We start from the raw sequence: 19,241 nt of genomic DNA, 5'->3' as shown, positions 1-19,241 counted from the left end.
GTTCAATGTGATAGTGAGTGAGAAAAGGTTGCAAAGAGGAAGAATTCTTCAAACCTAGTCCGAGCAGAGATATATAGTGCATGTGTGCAAATGGAAGTGAATACAACACATTTCTGAAGCAAAGCATCATTTTTCATATCATATTCATGCCTGCTATAGTACAGTTTGTTTGGAGAATATGGAGAAGAGTTTAAGCTATTGGATTGTCATGTTATTTCATATTTGATGCATGGATTTGAGCCACTATTTTTGGTGGAGTTGAGAGCATGTTTTTGCTTGTGTTTTATTTTATTTATTGATGGTATCTTGTTGTTTGATTTTGGATTGTAGAGTCGAGTCTAGTTGAGAAGAGCGTCAAGATCTAGTGTAAAAATATATGAAATGAGGTCCACATAGAATTTGTGTAGGAGTGACCTGATGAGAGTGGAGCAGTGATTCTATAGCATCAAAAAAGGAATATTTTCTCCATCCAATCAATGTTGGATAGTCCAATTGGTGTTGAACGAGGATTGTTGGTTGTGGTGGATTCCTGTGGATGGGTGTCTGTAAAGTCATGTGAGAAGAGTGTTTCTAGATGATAACTGGGAGCAAGTCTCCTAGATTATGCATGTAAGCTAATTGTATATGAGATTGAGTCTCCTAGCTGATGTGTGTCAACAAATCTATGTAAAAGACCAATTGCTTGACATAATAGAGATTCAAAGAATCGAAACAAAAACAAGGGTGGTTTTTTTCTCGGAGGGGTTTCCCACCATATACATTATGTTCTCATGTGTGATTGATGTATTGTGCCTCGATATGTTGTTTATTGTTGCTCTTATGGTTGTTTGATTTAGATGCTTACATGGTTTATGCTTATGTGATGATATAATGTGCTTCTAGTTAATATATGCATCATTCAGTAGAAAAGTTTAAATTGGCGAAAATTGATAATAAGACAAAATACTAATTCACTCCCCCCCCCACCTTTCAATAGTGCTCAAGGTTTCCAACGTCAAGCAGATGCCTCAACCCTCTATGATATGACATCAATAAATTTTCTTCCAATGAGGTAATGCCTCCACATTTTTAACGCATGCACTATAGTTGGTAATTCCATATAATGGGTTACATAATTGCGCACATGCTCATTCAAATTTATCGACTCATAACATAACACTTGTCCTTATTGCATGAGGACTCCATTGAACCCTTCCTAACATGCATCCATGCACACTACATAATATTTGTCTAGGTTTTTTACCCTTAATATTGATGCACGCGTGAGAAAAAAATTCAAATGTTGAAATATGTTCACACATTCTAGTACCCCTTGGAATTTAGCTCCTTTTCTTTGCAACATTTTGATTGGATGCCTAATATTTGATAACTTTCAGATGAATCTTTGATAATAACCAACCTATTGTCGTTGCGATAAACACCCTCCAAAACTTTGGTTACACTTGAGTTTTGGAGACTACTGAGGATCTTGAGATCTATTGTTCTATGGTAACTTTGTGGTCATCTAATGTTTTGTAAAAATTTAAGCCTTATTCTAAGTGTCAAAGTCACTTTCTCACACATGTTATGTTTGCGATGAATTCACAAACACACATATTTCTATGCAATAATAGATAGGCATTGCAAAACTCTTGAAGATAAGGCATGCACAATCACTGGTGATAGTGACTACACAATCCATAAGCACAGTGTGCTATGCAACACATGTCGACATTCAGTGTGCACTCTCCATTGACAGACTCCCTCACTTTGATTGCAATTGTACGTTCATTTTGGTGAGTTTTCTTAACTGTCATTTTGGCACACCTTTGATTTTTCAAATGTCCCTTTCATGTTCGTAACTATCATTTTTTCTTGCATTCAATTTGATAAATTTCATGTTCATGTTATCTTTTCTCTAGCATGTGTCGCTTCCACTTTCTTTGAGCCTTTGCAAGTTTCATTTTCACTTTTCCCTTACTTTCATGAGTGTCATATTTTGACATGGGAAGTGTCACACATTGTGAAAGAAGTGTTCTAGTCTATTTCAAGACAAATATTTGGTGTCAATCAGTCCTATTTATCATATATACATGTGCTAGATCCATTCTCAAATTATTATGCATTTTCATATTAGTGTCATCACTTTCATCACAAAGTGTATCTTAAGTGTCTCATCTTGTTGAAGGGAGTCAATTGTAATTCTTGAAGGGCAGTTCGGATGAACTCTTGATCTGAAAATGGGGCACTTAGGCTTCTTGTCTAACTTACAAGAACCTCTCCCACTTCCAAAGCTTAAATATTCCCAAGTCTTTATGATTAACTAATGCAGAATTAAATATGTACTTGACAATATAGGTGTATGCCTATGTCTAGTTTAGAAGTATTTATGTGCTTTAAGTTAATGTGCTTCAGCTGATATATGAATACATATAATAGTAAATAATGTAGCAGTAAAACAAACACATAAGACAACAATTTAATTACGATTTACCCCAAAACGATTGGGCTACATCTCCATGAGCTCTAGTCAACTCAACTAGGCTCTCTAGGATTATGGCAAAGTCCTTTTTACAAGCTCTTGGCTCAACTCCACTGTTTTACATAGAAACAATGGGTTTAGACACCATTTTATCCCTGGCTCTTGAAGCTCTCAGCTTTCTGGCCCTTAGCTCTGGCTCTGGCTCTTGGCTCTGGCTCTAGCTCTGGCTCTTCGTCTCTGGCTTTGGCTCTAGCTCTTTAGCTCTGGCTTCTTCGGCTTTGGCTTTGGCTTTTTGAAACCTTCAGCTCTCTGGATTTTCACTTAACCTCCAAGTGACCCCAAAGACTACCTCAGATGCTCTACACAGTAGTTTTTCACTCCCTCTCTGCTCTCTTCCCTCAGCTTGCTATCAATTGAGCTCTCTACCTCCTTTGAGGTATTGTTCCGTCTTTTTGGCTACCCTAGTTGTTTCTCTGCGTTTCATTATCCCTCTGCGGCTCTGCAGCTTCTCTAATCCTTGTCGGTTAGACTGGCCATCTGGCTCTTCAGCTCCGTGGCTTCAAAATTTTCCTATAAAAACGCTTGCTGTAGTGTGGCATGATGATTAGGAGCGGTTGCAGAGGTTTTGGGGCCGTTTCATAGGCAAAAACCTGAAAACTGAGAAAAATCCATTACATAGAGATTTCTGGAAAAATACACTATCGGGCGGGACTTTCGGACTTGAAATCCCATTCAATCGCCCCTAATCCCTATCAGGTCCACCATTAGGCAGTATATTGCATCCCATTAGTGTATTGGGAAAAATCCCAAATACACGGGAAAATGATGAAAACCCCATCAAAGGCCCTTCTATCAGACTTCAAATATTATCTCATCCACCCTAATATCACATCGGGTCTACCTTGGATCACTTTCACAGCTCCACCGTTGATCTAGGTGATCTCCAATCCAACAGTCATCATGCAATTTCAGGTGGCTTAAGGATACAAAGGTTACCCTCCTGAAAATTCGGTTTTCCTCTCTCCTCTGCCAGCCACGTGTCAATCAATCTGTGGGATCGAGCGGAGCCAACCCAAAACTTCTTTTCGCCTAAGGCCTACCCATAATTCTGCCTTTACGGAACTCAAATAATATAGGTCCACCTCTAAAATTCCTTTTGGGTCCATTTTTATCACTTCCCTTTGTATTTCGGTTTTTACACCGAAAAGAGGCGATACACAGAAATGCCCCTTTATGGTGGAACTCAAATGTTATCACCCCGGGTTTATAAAACCCATTGGGTTCGGCTTGTAAGCACCCCTTTATATCACTGCAACGCAATGTTGTGATGCGATATATCGCATTGGCCCGGGGGTTCATCCTTTGCCTCATGGCATCGCCGACACCGATCCGCCAATATCGGCAATCACAATATCGCATTGGCCCGGGGTCCTTACCTTAGGTTATGTGCATGTGCCTACCTCCAACCCGATATGTCGGGGATCGACAATTGGGGGTTTCTCCCTTTCCTGCTTAATTCCACCTCTTTGACTCTTCTTCAATGCGATTTCCCTTTATAAGGGTTTTTTTCCATTTTTACGGGATTTTGCCTCTTTTTCCAAAGAACAAAGGCATCTTCTTTCTTCGATAACTTCTGCATCCTAAGTCCACCTTTTCCCCATTCAAGTTGCAGTAGATTTAGAATGAAAATATCTCTGTAATGGGGCTATGTCCAGGAACTTCCTTGGAATTTCATTTTCCTCTATGAGGAACACTTAGACTTAGGAGTCTATCCAAAATCCATTTTGGATCACGCCTTCCCACTAAAAGAACTTTTGGTCTCCAAAATACTGATATACTGATCTGAAGATTAAATGAGAGTAACAACACCCTCTTCTTTCAGCCTCCACACACTTGCCTTGCATAGTGCCTCTGAACCAAAGTCTCTGACCACTTCCCTTCTTGGATGGGTTGGCCTTCCTAGGAAGAACTGTCTTCCTCCTTGCCTTCCTGCAGAACTTCTGCTGAAATGGGCACAAAAAGTGGTTTGAAATTCTTTGCCTTGATCATTGAACAAAGGTGGCTCAAACAAATGTGAAGTACATCTGCTCCACAAAACTTTCATTTCATTTATACCTGTTTGAAAAGCTGTCAACAATAACTGTTAACAACAACAGAAATACAGACAACAATTGGATGGCCTAAACTCATGCTTCAACAAAAGAAACATATTTCACCTCTCGTGAACACCTCCATGTCTTACATCTACATACAAATGATGGACTAGATAACAAGCCCACAAAACATGCCTTTAAAGGACCCTTCAAGTCAAGCATGTAGAAAAAGACCATTAGGACTCTTTTTCAAAAGATGAAACACTTCATCATTATCTCCATTTGGAGACCATATCAACTTTTCTCAAGTCAATATCACATGCATGTTACAACAAAGCAGTCAACCCTTCAAGTTAATTACACATACATGTTCAAATACAAGGAAATCATCAACATCCCTGTGTTCATGATTATCAAGCTTATGCATGCATTTCATCCTTCAACTTTCCCTGAAGCACACTATACTTTCAAATCTGAAATGAAATATAATGTTGCAGCAACAAAGTGAGTCTCGTACTCAACTTCTCCATTCACCTTCTTGGTAAAATCCTTTGTTTGCACATCAACTTCTACATGTGAATCATCCTGAGACACACCAGTCATGGAATCTTCCTTTCCATTTCTGCCATCTTCTCTTTCCACTTTCTTCAACTTTTGTGGAAGCATTGTTGGATTCAGAGTCCAACACTTTTCAACAAGATGCCCTTGCTTATGGCAGTAATTGCACTGCATGTGCATCCTCTTTACAACATACTTTGCCTTGTCCAATGGACCTTTGGCTTCTTGCTTCCTTTCCTTCAAAAGTTTCTTGTATGTGGCCATTCTCTTCGAACATCTAGAAACATTATGGTTATCCAAACCACAAAAGGAACAAGCAATTCTTTTCCCATCTCTATGTGGAAATTTATCATGCTTTGCAAAATCAAAAGGAAGATGATTAGAACCAGATTTATACCTTTCTCTTTCAACTTTATTACCTTCATGAGGAGGTGAATCAAATGAAGAAGTGGCTCCCTTTGGAACAACATCAATCTCTTCAAGGCTGTTAGAGTCTCCCCAACTCTCTGGTTCAAGTGTGTGCTTCTGAACACCTGCATCCTGCAAATGATGTTTCAAGCTATTGCATTCCTCCTAAATACAATCTTCACACTCTACAATGCAACTCCTTTTTGGAGCTGTTTTAATGGCCTTCATGGCAGCATTGGAACTTTATCCATAAGCTTGTCCATAGCCAAGACCCAAATACTTAGGCCTTTCCTCAACCATTATTGGTTCAATAATACCTTGTGCATGCTTACCCAAGACATTTCCTTCATAGCCCATCTTGGACATTATCTTGGAACCTATGCCTCTGGTATGTTTTTCAAAAGAACCAATATAAGCATTCTTAGAGGAAATTGAAGACAAACTGGAATTATTTACCTCTTATTCAAGCTGATACTTGACCAAGGCTTCTTGTGCAACAAAGATTTGTTCCTCCAACTCATGCATCCTTTACAGGTTCATATTTGCAATATGAAGTTGCCTCTCCATTTCCTGCAATTTGTCATAAAGCAACTGCTTCTCTTCCTCCGTGGAATTCAACTGCTCTCTAAGTATGTTGCTCTTCCTTTCATCCACGCAAATTTCTCTCACCATATCCATCATGGTGGTCAAATATTCCTTCATGTCCTCATCAAAGAGTCTTGTGAAGAAAGAAGAATTTGAGGAGTCAATTGTAGGAGTTGTCATTATACCAATGAACAAAAGAACTTCTAACAAGATTAATAAAGAGCTTATCCAGCAACCTTTTGCAGCAAACCTCTTGTGCTTCAAGGATTGCTTTGAGGTCCTTTGGGATAAGAAGAATGCCTTCAACCCTTCTTCCTTCTTGTCCTTCTTGGATTGAGCTATCAATAGATTTCCCTTAACCTCTACAAACTCAAAAAATAGTCAGTCTGCAACAAACATACAATCAATCAGACAATTAATCCTTGACTGCCCAAACACCTTCTGGACAAGCAATATTTTCTTTGTCAATCAATCATTCTGATATAACCTTCTTTGAAGGTGTGGTTAATCAATCTCAAGCTCTGATACCACTTGATCTGAAAATGGGGCACTTAGGCTTCTTGTCTAACTTACAAGAACCTCTCCCACTTCCAAAGCTTAAATATTCCCAAGTCTTTATGATTAACTAATGCGGAACTAAATATGTGCTTGACAATATAGGTGTATGCTTATGTCTAGTTTAGAATTGTTTATGTGCTTTAAGTTAATGTGCTTCAGCTGATATATAAATACATATATCAGTAAATAATGCAGCACTAAAACAAACACATAAGACAACAATTTAATTAGGAGTTCACCCAAAACTCTTGGGCTACATCTCCGTGAGCTCTAATCAACTCAACTAGGCTCTCTAGGATTATGTCAAAGTCCTTTTTACAAGCTCTTGGTTCAACTCCACTGTTTTACACAAAAACAATGGGTTTAGACACCATTTTATCCTGGGCTCTTGAAGCTCTCGGCCTTCTAGCCCTCGGCTCTGGCTCTGGCTCTGGATCTTGGCTCTAGCTTTGGCTCTTCGGCTCTGGCTCTTCGATTCTAGCTTCTTTGGCTCTAGCTTTGGATTTCTACAACCTTCAACTCTCTGGCTTTTAACTTGACCTCCAAGTGACCCCAAAGACTCCCTTAGCTACTCTATGCAGTAGCTTTTCACTCCCTCTCTGCTCTCTACCCGTAGCTTGTTCTCAATCAAGATCTTTGCCTCCTTTGAGGTACTTTTCTAGATTTTTGGCTACCCCAGTTGTTTCTCTGTGTTTCATTATCCCTCTGTGGCTCTACGGCTTCTCTGCTACCTATCAGTTATACTGGCCATATGGCTCTACAACTCCGTGGCTTCAAAATGCATCATTTCCTATAAAAATGCCTACTGCAGTGTGGCATGATGATCAGGAGCGGTTACAGAGGTTTTGGGGCCATTTCATAGGCAAAAACCCGAAAACTAAGAAAAATCCATTACACAAAGATTTCTAGAAAAATACATTATCGAGCGGGACTTTCGGACTTGAAATCCCATTCAATCACCCCTAAATCCATATCAGGTCTGCCATTAGGCAGTATATCGCATCACATTAGTGTATTGGGCAAAATCCCAAATACACGGGAAAATGATGAAAAACCCGTCAAGGGCCCTTCTATTGGACTTCAAATATTATCGCATCTGCACTAATATTGCATCAGGTCTGCCTTGGGTCGCTTTCACTACTCCACCGTCGATCTGGGTGATCTCCAATCCAATGGTCATCATGCGATTTTTGGTGGCTTAACGATACAGAGGTTACCCGCCCGAAAAGGTGGTTTTCCTCTCTCCTCCTCCAGCCACATGTCAACCAGTCTGTGGGATCGGGCAGAGCCAGCCCAAAACCACTTTCCTCCTAAGGCCCACTCAAAATTCCACCTTTACGGAACTCAAATAATATAGGGCCACCTCTAAAATTCCTTTCTAGTCCATTTTTATCGCTTCCCTTTGTATTTTGGTTTTTACACCGAAAAGCGTCGATACACAAAAATGCCCCTTTATGGTGAAACTCAAATGTTATCAGCCTAGGTTTATAAAACCCATTGGTTCCAGCTTGTAAGCACCCCTTTATATCACTGCGACACGATGTTGTGATGCAATATATTGCAATTACAAGTCACATTGGTTCGGGGGTCCGTCCTTTGCCTCGTGGCATCGCCGACGCCAATCCATCGATATCGGCGATCAAAATATCGCATCGGCCCAAGGTCCTTGCCTTAGGTTATGTGCATGTGCCTATCTCCGACCCGATATGTCGGGGATCGAAAATCAGGGGTTTCTCCCCTTTCTGCTTAAGTCCACCTCTTTGACCCTTCTCTGATGTGATTTCCCTTTATAAGGGTTTTTTTTTGCCATTTTAGGGGATTTTGCGTCTTTTTCCAAATAACAAAGGCATCTTCTTTCTACAGTAACTTCTGCATACTAAGTCCATTTTTTCCCATTCAAGTTGCAGTAGATTCAGAATGAAAATATTTCTGTAATGAGGCTATGTCTAAGAACTTCCTTGGACTTTCATTTTCCTCTGTGAGGAACAATTAGACTTAGGAGTCTATCCAAAATCCATTTTGCATCAACTCTCCTACACTACTATGTTGTATTCATAATAAATACATTCATTAGACATATTCCCTAAGTCTTGAGAACTGTCGCACAAGTGTCATCATTGTCATTGAAATGTGTACCCAAAGTGTCGCACTTGAAGGAGAGTGTTGTTTTCCTGTCACATTAAGGGGATAATGTTGTTTCTGAGTGTTGAGTTTTCTATGTTGTTTCGTTGATTATTTTAAGTGTTTGGTCATGTTCAAGTCTTACATTTTTTCATATCTTCTTCACTGATCCCACACTTATTCAAATTATGGAAGAATCCTTTGCTCAATCAACTTGACCTCACTAAGCCTCCTTGAATTGTGCATTGTGCAGTAACAAGCCTCAAGTTGATCCCTTGCCTCCTAGAACTGTGAAATGTGTAATTATGCCTCCAATGATTGCACATTGTGCAGTCGTAGTACTCAATGATTTCCTCGCTTCCCTAAGAAAATGCACAATCCTGCCTCCCAGCTATTCCCTTGCTCCATATTGCACAGTCTCAATCATCAAGCTTGAGGTCATCTCCCTTGAAAACTAAGCATTGCGTAGTCTCAAGGGTCAATATTGCCTCACTTAGCTCCTAAACTACATCCCAGGCCTCTAGAAATGCACATTGCATAGTCTCAAGTTTCATTCCATCACTCTTAACCCTTGGAACTACACACTGCGCAATCCTAGAGTCTTCCTCTCAATCCAACACCCAATTCCATCTCAATCAACGTTTTCATGAATTAAGTTAGACTAGGAGATTTCTGGACTGATGTCCTCTTATCATAAGTGGAATTTACTTGCAGGTATTATATCTTGACATGAAAGGATGATGCTCGAAGATGAGGAGAAGGAGATTATGCCAAACGACACTTGTGAAGTTGAATCCATGAAGAGGTCATCAAGCAAGAATATGAAGGAACACCAATTTATGACAGAAGACCAAAGATCAGGACCGCATGAATACTCCATACCATTCAATGCCTTGGAGGGTGAAGATGAATAACAAAGACTATATTTCATGAAGATGAAGTACTAAACAAACCTCTCATGAATATTGAAGGAAAATAAACAACAGAAACGACTTGACATTTCAACTTCATCATGAAATCCATATTATTATTGTCAAGTTGTGATTTGTACCAGTTACATCATAATGTCATGTGCATCCATGTGTCTTTCCACATCATTTGTGGATGTAATGATGTTATTATCAAAAGGAAAGGATAAAATGTAATTTGTGGACTTCTAAGAGTCATATGTGGAATATGAATAGTCACATGGTCATATATGGACAAAAGAGTCTTTAGGAAAATTTCAAAAGTTGTATAGAATTCAAAAGGTCACATTAGAAGTCTAAGACTCATGAGGGAAGCTGAAGAGTCATGGGAATATAAAAGGTGATTCCTCTTGTTATAAATACACCCTCATTAGTCAAGAAAAGGGAGTTTGTAGGCTTAACCTTTGGAGAGCTAGCCTTGGCTTCTCTAGTTTAGCATAGGAGAGAATATTATTCTTTGGAGAAGTAAGAAGTGACTAAATTCTCCGCTATTGGAGCCAACATCTTGTTGTTGTAACTGTGTACTCGGCTATTTCACCTAATAATCAAAATCTCGATGAGACAACAGATTTTCATGCATGTATCGTGAATATAGTAAGACTATTCTTTATATGTTTCTGGTATATGTTTTGTTCACATGTACTAAGGAAATTGAACTATTTTGGTGGCTTTGGTAGTTATCTTATTAAATGTGCATTGTATTTTCTTTAATAATCGTCGTGCCTGTGTGAAATACCTCACTAGATAATTAACAAATATTTTAATTCTCTTGTGCATCTCTCTTAGGTTAGTATTATTACTTCCTTCCAAAGCCTCACTTCCCTCTCTCCCCTTGTGAAAGTCTCCTTTTACACGTTGCAAGGTGTTCCATAGTGCCAAGTTTTTGTTGATTTCAAAGGTTAGTGCATACTCTCTTATGTTATTCATTGCAGACGAGGAAAACCTTTAAGATATGGTGGCTAGGCTGATACTGCAGATGCGGCTCCCACTCCAAATGGTGTGAGGTATAATTGGGACTTCGCATCAGGGATATCCCCTTGGTTGATGGATTTCCAACACCCTCAATAATTTGCGATAGAAGAACGGTGAGATGACAAGATGTGCATATTGAGTATGTTTTGAATATCTTTTTTTAAAATGCTCATTCCCAAATCATAGTCATGTGGTGTTTCGCTAATAAATATGATGGTAAAATTTTAATCCCCTATGAGTCTCTTTATAACTTGTCTCAATTAAAATTTGATGGCGATGGTGAAATATCCATAGCTAAGCACATCTCTAATTTTCTCTATTTTTGTGAATTTTATAAAATCTATTATGATAATGTTTCTCTTATACTTTTGTCCTTACCCTTGAAGTTCAAGTTAACTGATGGTGTCATACCTTACCATCTTCTTCAATTCATTCTCTTGAACACCTTATCACAGAGATTCATTTAGCATTTGATAAGTATGATTACAAATATGTTCTTAAAAGGATTAGTTAACTAAGAATGAACCCTAGTGAGTCTATTGAGGATTTTGTTAATCAATTCCTTCACCTTTGCTATGAATTTCCTAAAGGGATTCGTTTAAATTTTGAGTGATTGGTTCATATATCTTTACATGGTGAGCCTAAACCCTTTGATGTTTCTACTACCCCAACTTTTGTAAATCATGAGACACCCCTAATTCAAAGGAGGAATCTATTATTCCTTTTTTCCCTTGTCCTCCTTTTTTGGTTCCGATGTGGGTGCCTCCTTGCGATGATGTCAAAGTTGGGAAATCTGAAAATCAAGTGGTTGATCCATCTCTTCAACCTTCATCCATTTCTCACAATCCAAATCTGATGGAGGAAACCTTGGAATGGTTTATGGAGCCTAAGGTGAAGAATAATACCTCTATTGCACAAGAATATACTAACACTCATAAGTTGAATCCTAAATCTGATTTGGATAACTTTCATCCTCTATCAACTCTTTCTCATGATCCCTTGTCCCTTGGTCTACCTAATTAATCTATTCTAAATCCAAGTAGTGAACAGGTGAAAGGTATTCACATTTCCAAGGCAAGAAGTTGAATATTCTTTCAATATTTCTTCTCTTTTTCAAATTCCTCCATGTGAAGATGGTGTTTCCTCATCCTTGGCTGATATTGAATCTAGTAGTCATTTAAATGAAATCAATTTTCCTAATAAATCTGAAGTCTTGGGAAGCCATTATTCTAATGAACATGACTTCGTTGATGTATATGATGATGGAAGCCCAAGTGCACTAACTAATCTTTTGGTTTCTCAAGAAGATTTTGTTTCAAAAGATTTAGATATTAAATTTGGTTTGCTCAAAGAAGATTCTCTTGTGAACATTACTTACTCTTCACCTCCCTATCCCTTGTGCTCTACTACTTGTAATGCATCAACTTGTGATGGAGATACTCCATGCCCTTCAAGTTCATCATATGATGATTTGAATCTTGAAATGAAACGGGATAGTGAGATTACCCATGATAAAGAAGAAATCAATGAAATCATAGAGAATTCATCCCATCCCTCTTCTTATCTTGTTTTGCATGAGGACAACTCTTCAAATCAGTTTTCTCATGAGATTTCTTTGATTCATACATCTCTAGATTTGTGATCAGGAGAATATTATGACTTGATTAATCTGTTTGTTGAGGTTGAAAATTTTGATCATACTAGTGATGTAGATGGCTACCATCCAGATAATATTAATCTTGCTAAATTAACTGGTAGTATCTATCCACATGTAATTTTTGATCTGACTTAGTTCTCAAAATGTAGTTTCTCATCTTTACAAAGTTTCAAAACTTGTTAGGGAGTTGAGGCACTTCAACTTTCATTGATGGTTATGTCAAGTTCTCGCAATCATGGTGAGATTACCGAACCATGTTAGATTTGTATTTTCTCATAGAATTCTTTCATTCCTATTATTTCACTCGATGCGAACTCGTCCTTAATAGATTTTGGGATTTCTTGTTACAATTTTTCTAAATCTCGAGATTGATTTTTTGATCAATTAAAGAATACTAATATAGTGAATTCATCTTCATCTAAATCTCTTGTATCTAACTTGGATTTGGAATGTATTCCTTTCATGAATTGACATAATTGTGAAGATGATCAATGTAAATATTATATTTCGCCAAAGAATTTATATCTATTGAATGTTGTGGTGAACAATAAGCTCCTAATCTTCATTGTGAATGTTACACAACCAATCATTTTTGTTATGGCCTAGTCAATCCTTCTGAGAAAAACTCGAGTCTTGAATCATTCAATGGATCAAAACCCCCATGTTGATATGGATTCCAGATTTACAAGGCCAACAATTGCTTTTGATTCCGCAAGCTTTCATATTACTGATCTAGTGTGGAATTGGACACAAAGGGAACCAATCAACAATCAAGAGTCTTGTATGTTGAGCTATCAATATAATAATAACATTGGTTCTAACAACTATCATTTCAATAACCATTTTCCCACTAGTAATATATCTGATGATGGTTGTTTTACATCATTTTTATCTTTATTAGGATCTTCCATTCTGACTCAACCTTGTATTGAATGTTGTTTTCACCTGTCAACTCAATCGAGTAGAGAAGGGAAAGGAGAAAAACTTTAAATGAGCATAATAAATTTAGTTATCTTTCAAATCCCTCAAACAAGGAACCAAGCTCTTTTGCTCTTAATAAGTTAGGATCCCTCCTCCACCATCAAAATAAATAAGTTCCTTTACACATTTCATTAGTAACTAAATAAAGAGCTAAAAAAATAAAGGCTTCCTGTGTAGGGAGGTCAAGCAAGCAACTTCACCGAGGTATTCTTCAAGCTCACTAGCATTGAAGAAATGTTTGTGGTTCCTTGAGGTGACTTTGTCAGGGTAGTGACCAAGCTCATCGGCAATAGAGAATTACCAGGGAATGTGCTTAAAATCATAGTATACTCACTATCCTTCTCCCTTATTGAAACAGTTGAGGTATGACTAGTCTTATGTTGATGTGTTTAAAGTTGAGAAAGGAATAGAAGGGACTATATATTTAACCAAGATAAGTGGAAAAGTTGGGGAAATCCACATGGTGAGTCAATGCTTCCTGGAAGATTGATACCTTTCACTTAAAGATGAAACTTGAGCAGAAAAGTTGGAGTTATACTAGTGTGTCACCAAGTGTTGTTGCTGCGACAAACACCCTCTAAAATTTTGGCTACACTTGAATTTTGGAGCCTACAAAGGATCTAGGTATTTGTCATTCTATAATCACTTTATGGTCTTCTAATGTTTTTTAAAATGTTAACCCTTCTTCTAAGTGTCAAATTCACTTTCTCACACATGTTCTATTTGCGATGAATTCACAAACACACATCTTTCTATGAAAAATTAGATAGGCATTGCACAACTCCTTAAGATAAGGCTTGCATAATCACTGGTGATAGTGACTGCGCAATCCATAAGCATAGTGTACTACAAAATTTATGTCAACAATCAGTGCGCACTCTCCATTGGCAATCTCCCTCACTTTGTTTGCAATTTTACTTTAATTTTAATGATTTTTCTCAATAGTCGCTCTAACACACCTTTGTTTTCTCAAGTATCACTTTCACATTCGAAACTATCATTTTTTCTTGCATTCGCTTTAATAAATGTCATTTTCATGTTATATTCACTCTGGCATGTATCACTTCCACTTTCTTTGAGCCTTTGCAAACGTCATTTTCACTTTTCTCTTACTTTCGTGAGTGTCATATTTTGGCATGGGAAGTGCTGCACATTGTGAAGCAATGTTCTGGTCTATTTCAAGAGGAAAATTTGGCATCAATGGGTCCTACTTATCATATAGATATGTGCTATATCTATTCCCAAAGTTTTATGTAATCTTGTACTAGTGTTATCATTGTCATTGCAAAGTGTATCTTAAGTGTCGCATCTAGTCGAAGGGAGTCAATTTTACATTATTGAAGGTCCGTTTTGAGGCATTCTCCTATACTATTGTGTTATATTCATCATAAACACATGCATTAGACATATTCCCTAAGTATTGAGCACTATCACAAAAGTGTCATCATTGTCATCGCAAAGTGTACCCTAAGTGTCACACTTGGAGGAGACTATTGTTTCATCATCGCATTAAGGCGATAATTTTGCTTCTAAGTGCTAAGCGTTATATGTTACTTATTTTATTGTTTTTAGTTTTTGATCATGTTCAAGTCTTACCTTGGTTTCATATCTACTTCACTGATCCCACACTTAGTCAAATTCTAGAAGAATCCTCTACCTGATCAGCTTGACCTCACTCAACCTCCTTAAACTACGAATTGCGCAGTAACAACCCTCAAGTTGATCCATTTCATCTGGAAACTACGACAATGCACAATTTCTTCCTCAAATGACTGCACATTAGACAGTCATAGTGCTCAACGATTGCCTCCCTTCCCACGGAAACTATGCAATCTTACCTCCAAAAAAGTGTCTTGTCATGAATTACACAGTATCATTCATCAAGTTTCCTCGTTTAGTACTTGAACTTCGTAACTACGAAATCCATTGACCACTCTCCCTCTATAAATACACATTGCACAGTCTCAATGCTCAATATTTCCTCACTAATCTCCTTAACTATGCAACCATATTTTCCAACCTTCCAGAACTACACATTGCATAGTCTCAAGCTTCATTCCATCACTCCTGACCCCTCGAACTGCATACTATACAATCCTTGAGTCTTCCTCTTAGTCTAACACCCAGTTTTAGCTTAATCAACATTTTCATGAAGCAATTTAGACCAGGATATTTCCAGACTGATGTCATCTTTTCATGAGTGGACTTCACTTGCAGGTACTATATCATGACATGACAGGATGATTCCCAGAGAGGAGGAGAAGGAGACTATGTCAAAATACACTTGTGAATATGAAACCATGAAGAGGTCATCAAGCGAGAATATGAAGGAACACTAGTTTACAATAGGATACAAAAGATTAGGACCACATGAAGACTCCATACCATTCATCCCACTGGAGGGTGAAAATTAAGAACAAAACAAATCTTTCATGAAGATGAATTACTAGACATAACTCTCATGAAGATTGAAGGCAAAGCAGAGAGAGAAACAACTTGGCATTGCCACTTCATCATGAAGTCAATATTATCATTTTCAAGTTGTGATTTGTACCAGTGCCATCATAATGTCATGTGTTTCCATGTGTCTTTCCACATAATTGTTGATGTAATGATTTAATTATCAAAAGGAAAGGAAAAAATGTAATGTGTGGAAGTCCAAGAGTCATATGTGGAATATGGAAATTCACATAGTCATATATTGACAAAAGATTCTTTAGGAAAATTCCAAAAGTCATATAAAAGTCCAAAGGTTGCATTATAAGTCTAAGAGTCATGAGGGAATCTCAAGAGTCATAGGGATATGAAAGGTCATTCATCTTGTTATAAATACACCCTCATTACTCAAGCAAAGGGATTTTTGAGGCTTAGACTTTGGAGAGCTATCCTTGGCTTCTCTAGCTTAGCATTGGAGAGAATATCATTCTTTGGAGAAGCAAGAAGTGACTTAATGTTCCACTATTAGAGCTAGTGGCTTAGTGTTGTAACCATCTACTTAGATCTTTCACCTAATAATAATAAGCTTGATGAACCAACACATTTTCATGCTTGTATCATGAATATAGCAAGACTATTCTTTATATGTTTGTGGTATGTGTTTTGTTCACATGTACTAAGGAAATTAAACTATTCCAGTGGATTTGGTACTTATCTTGTTGAATGTGTGTTTTATTTTCTTTAATGATCATTGTGTCTATATGAACTACTTCACTGGATAACTAAAAAATATTTCATTTTCTTGTGTGTCTCTCTTAGATTAGTACTATTACTTCCTTTTAGAGAGTCACTCATATCTCTTCCCTCGTGAAAGTATCCTTTTACATATTGCAATTGGTGTTTCACAATGTCAAGTTTCTTTCTAATTTTAAAGTTTATTTGCATACTCTCTTATGTTATTCATTGTAGTTGAGGCAAACCTTTAAGATATGGTGTTCAGGTCGATACTCCAAATGGGGCTCCCACTCCAACTGGTTTGAGGTCTAATTGGGACTTCGCATCAGGGAGACCCCCTTGGTTGACATATTTCCAACACTATCAACATATCCAAACCCATGAAGGTTCTAATTTCTATCACGTTCTAAGTAGTATGATAATGTGTAATGGCTTTGAACTTGTGATTGGAAAATTTCATATTTGCTGATTTTAGCATAGATCTTGTGCTTTATCAGCACTTGAAATACTGCTACTAAATGATTTTAATGCTCCTCGTTTATTTTTTAACAAACCAATATGTCATTAAAAAAACTAGCACAAAATTGTCTAAATATGGAGTCAAAACATTGTTCATCAAACACATAAAGGTTGTTGGGGAATTTGTTAGCCTAAACGGAACAAGTAAAAATTCATAGTGCCCACATCTTGTTCTAAATTTCATTTTGTGAATGTATTCATCCTTGATGCATACCTAATGGTATCCATATATGAAATTGATCTTTGAGAAGACCACAACTCCTCTCAGCTGGTCAAATAGATCATCTATCCTTGGTAAAGTATATTTGTTCTTGATTGTGGCTTTATTGGAGAAGGTTGTAATCAATACACAACCTCAATGTGTCATAATTCTTCTTCAAAAATATTATAGGCACTCCCTAGGGTGATATCCTAAGTATGATATATCGGATTTCAGAGATCTGTGGTTTGTGCTATTTGAATTTTTTATCGGAGAACCCACAGTAATAGAGTTTTTACACCAACGTTTCGAATCCCAAATGGGATCCATCATCAGGGAAAGAGAAAGATGATAAAAGAAGAGCCAGATGGAGGAAATAAATACTCATGAGGGATGAAAATTAAAGGTAGAGCACAGGTCGGCCAGAAAGATTTAAAATGAAACCTAATTTTAATTTTAATTTTGATTATAATTTTAATAAATTAATCTTATTTCTTAAATATTTTTGAAACAAAATTTTTTAACCTGAAATCTAAATTAATATAATTATCTAAAAACTAATATATATAATAAGAGAAGCACATCCTTTATAATGAAACCTAATTTTAATTTTAATTTTGATTATAATTTTAATAAATTAATCTTATTTATTAAATATTTTTGAAACAATTTTTTTTTTTTTTTTTTTTTAGACTAAGAGAAGCGCATCCTTTATAATGAAACCTAATTTTAATTTTGATTTTGATAATGATTTTAATAAATTAATCTTATTTATTAATTATTTTTGAAACAAAAATTTTTAACTAAAATCTACATTAATATAATAATCTAAAAACTAATATATATGATAATAATAATATCAAAAAACTTTAAATAACCTAAAATTTATATTGATGTTAAAATCTAAAAACTAGAATATGTATTAATATCATAAACCCTAATAAATAACATTAATATTTATATAACCTAATGACTATATAACCTCCTATTTATGAAACATGATAACTATATACCTAAATATTTATCTCACCTAAAGTCTATACAACTTAATATATATATCAATAAAGCCTAAAACCTATATCCATATCTCAAAAAACAATATATATATTAAATGACTATATAACTTAATGACTAAATATGACTATAAAACTTAGTATTAATATATAACTTAATATTAATATAAGACTATATAACTAATATTAATATATATGACTATATAACTAATATTAATATATATGAGACTATATACCTTAATGACTATATAACTTAATATTTTAATAAAACTTGATAACTTTATAACTTAATATTTAAATAACCTAAAGTCTATATAGTTTAATATATGTAATAATATCAATAAAAACCTAATATCTATATCACTTATCTAAATAAATTGATATTAATATAACCTAAAACCTATATTAATTCATTATTAAAATCTAGACAATTTTAGAACATACATTAATGCCTAAATTATATTAAAAACCAATGTTGAAGATATATTAATAATTAGGGCTTTAATATAATCTTAATACCTAGGGACAAAATTAATATTAAAATCAACACAAAGCTAATATCTATAATAATATTATTTATTTTTATTTTTATATGTAAACTTATATTAATATCAATAATAATAACTATCTTACCTGTTAGACAACTCACCTGGGGCCGGGCTGATGTTTCTTGATTTCACTGATCAGGGGAAGCCAGCTTCCGCTAATCTCCAAACCGCTGTCTCTGTTCAGATTACAAGGATGCTTCAAGATTTCGAGGGCTTCTCTGATTTTCCGTTTCTGGTGCTGCTCTTCTCTTGCGATAATTGATGCGTTTTCTAAGCAGATGTGGTGTTTAGTCTTCGAGGAGTGCTCTGCCAAGGCTGAGGTACGAGATCTTCCATTCCTGATGTCAGCGCCATGTTCTTTCAGTCTTGTCTGGAGGGAGCGACCAGTTTCACCTATGTAGCTTTTTCCACACGAACAGTCTATTTTAT

This window comes from Pinus tabuliformis, chromosome 4_1 (genome assembly GCF_031772625.1).
Source record: "Pinus tabuliformis cultivar Carrire ecotype Pingquan chromosome 4_1, CPIR1, whole genome shotgun sequence".
Lineage (NCBI taxonomy): Eukaryota > Viridiplantae > Streptophyta > Pinopsida > Pinales > Pinaceae > Pinus > Pinus tabuliformis.
This window is presented reverse-complemented; position numbering follows the sequence as displayed.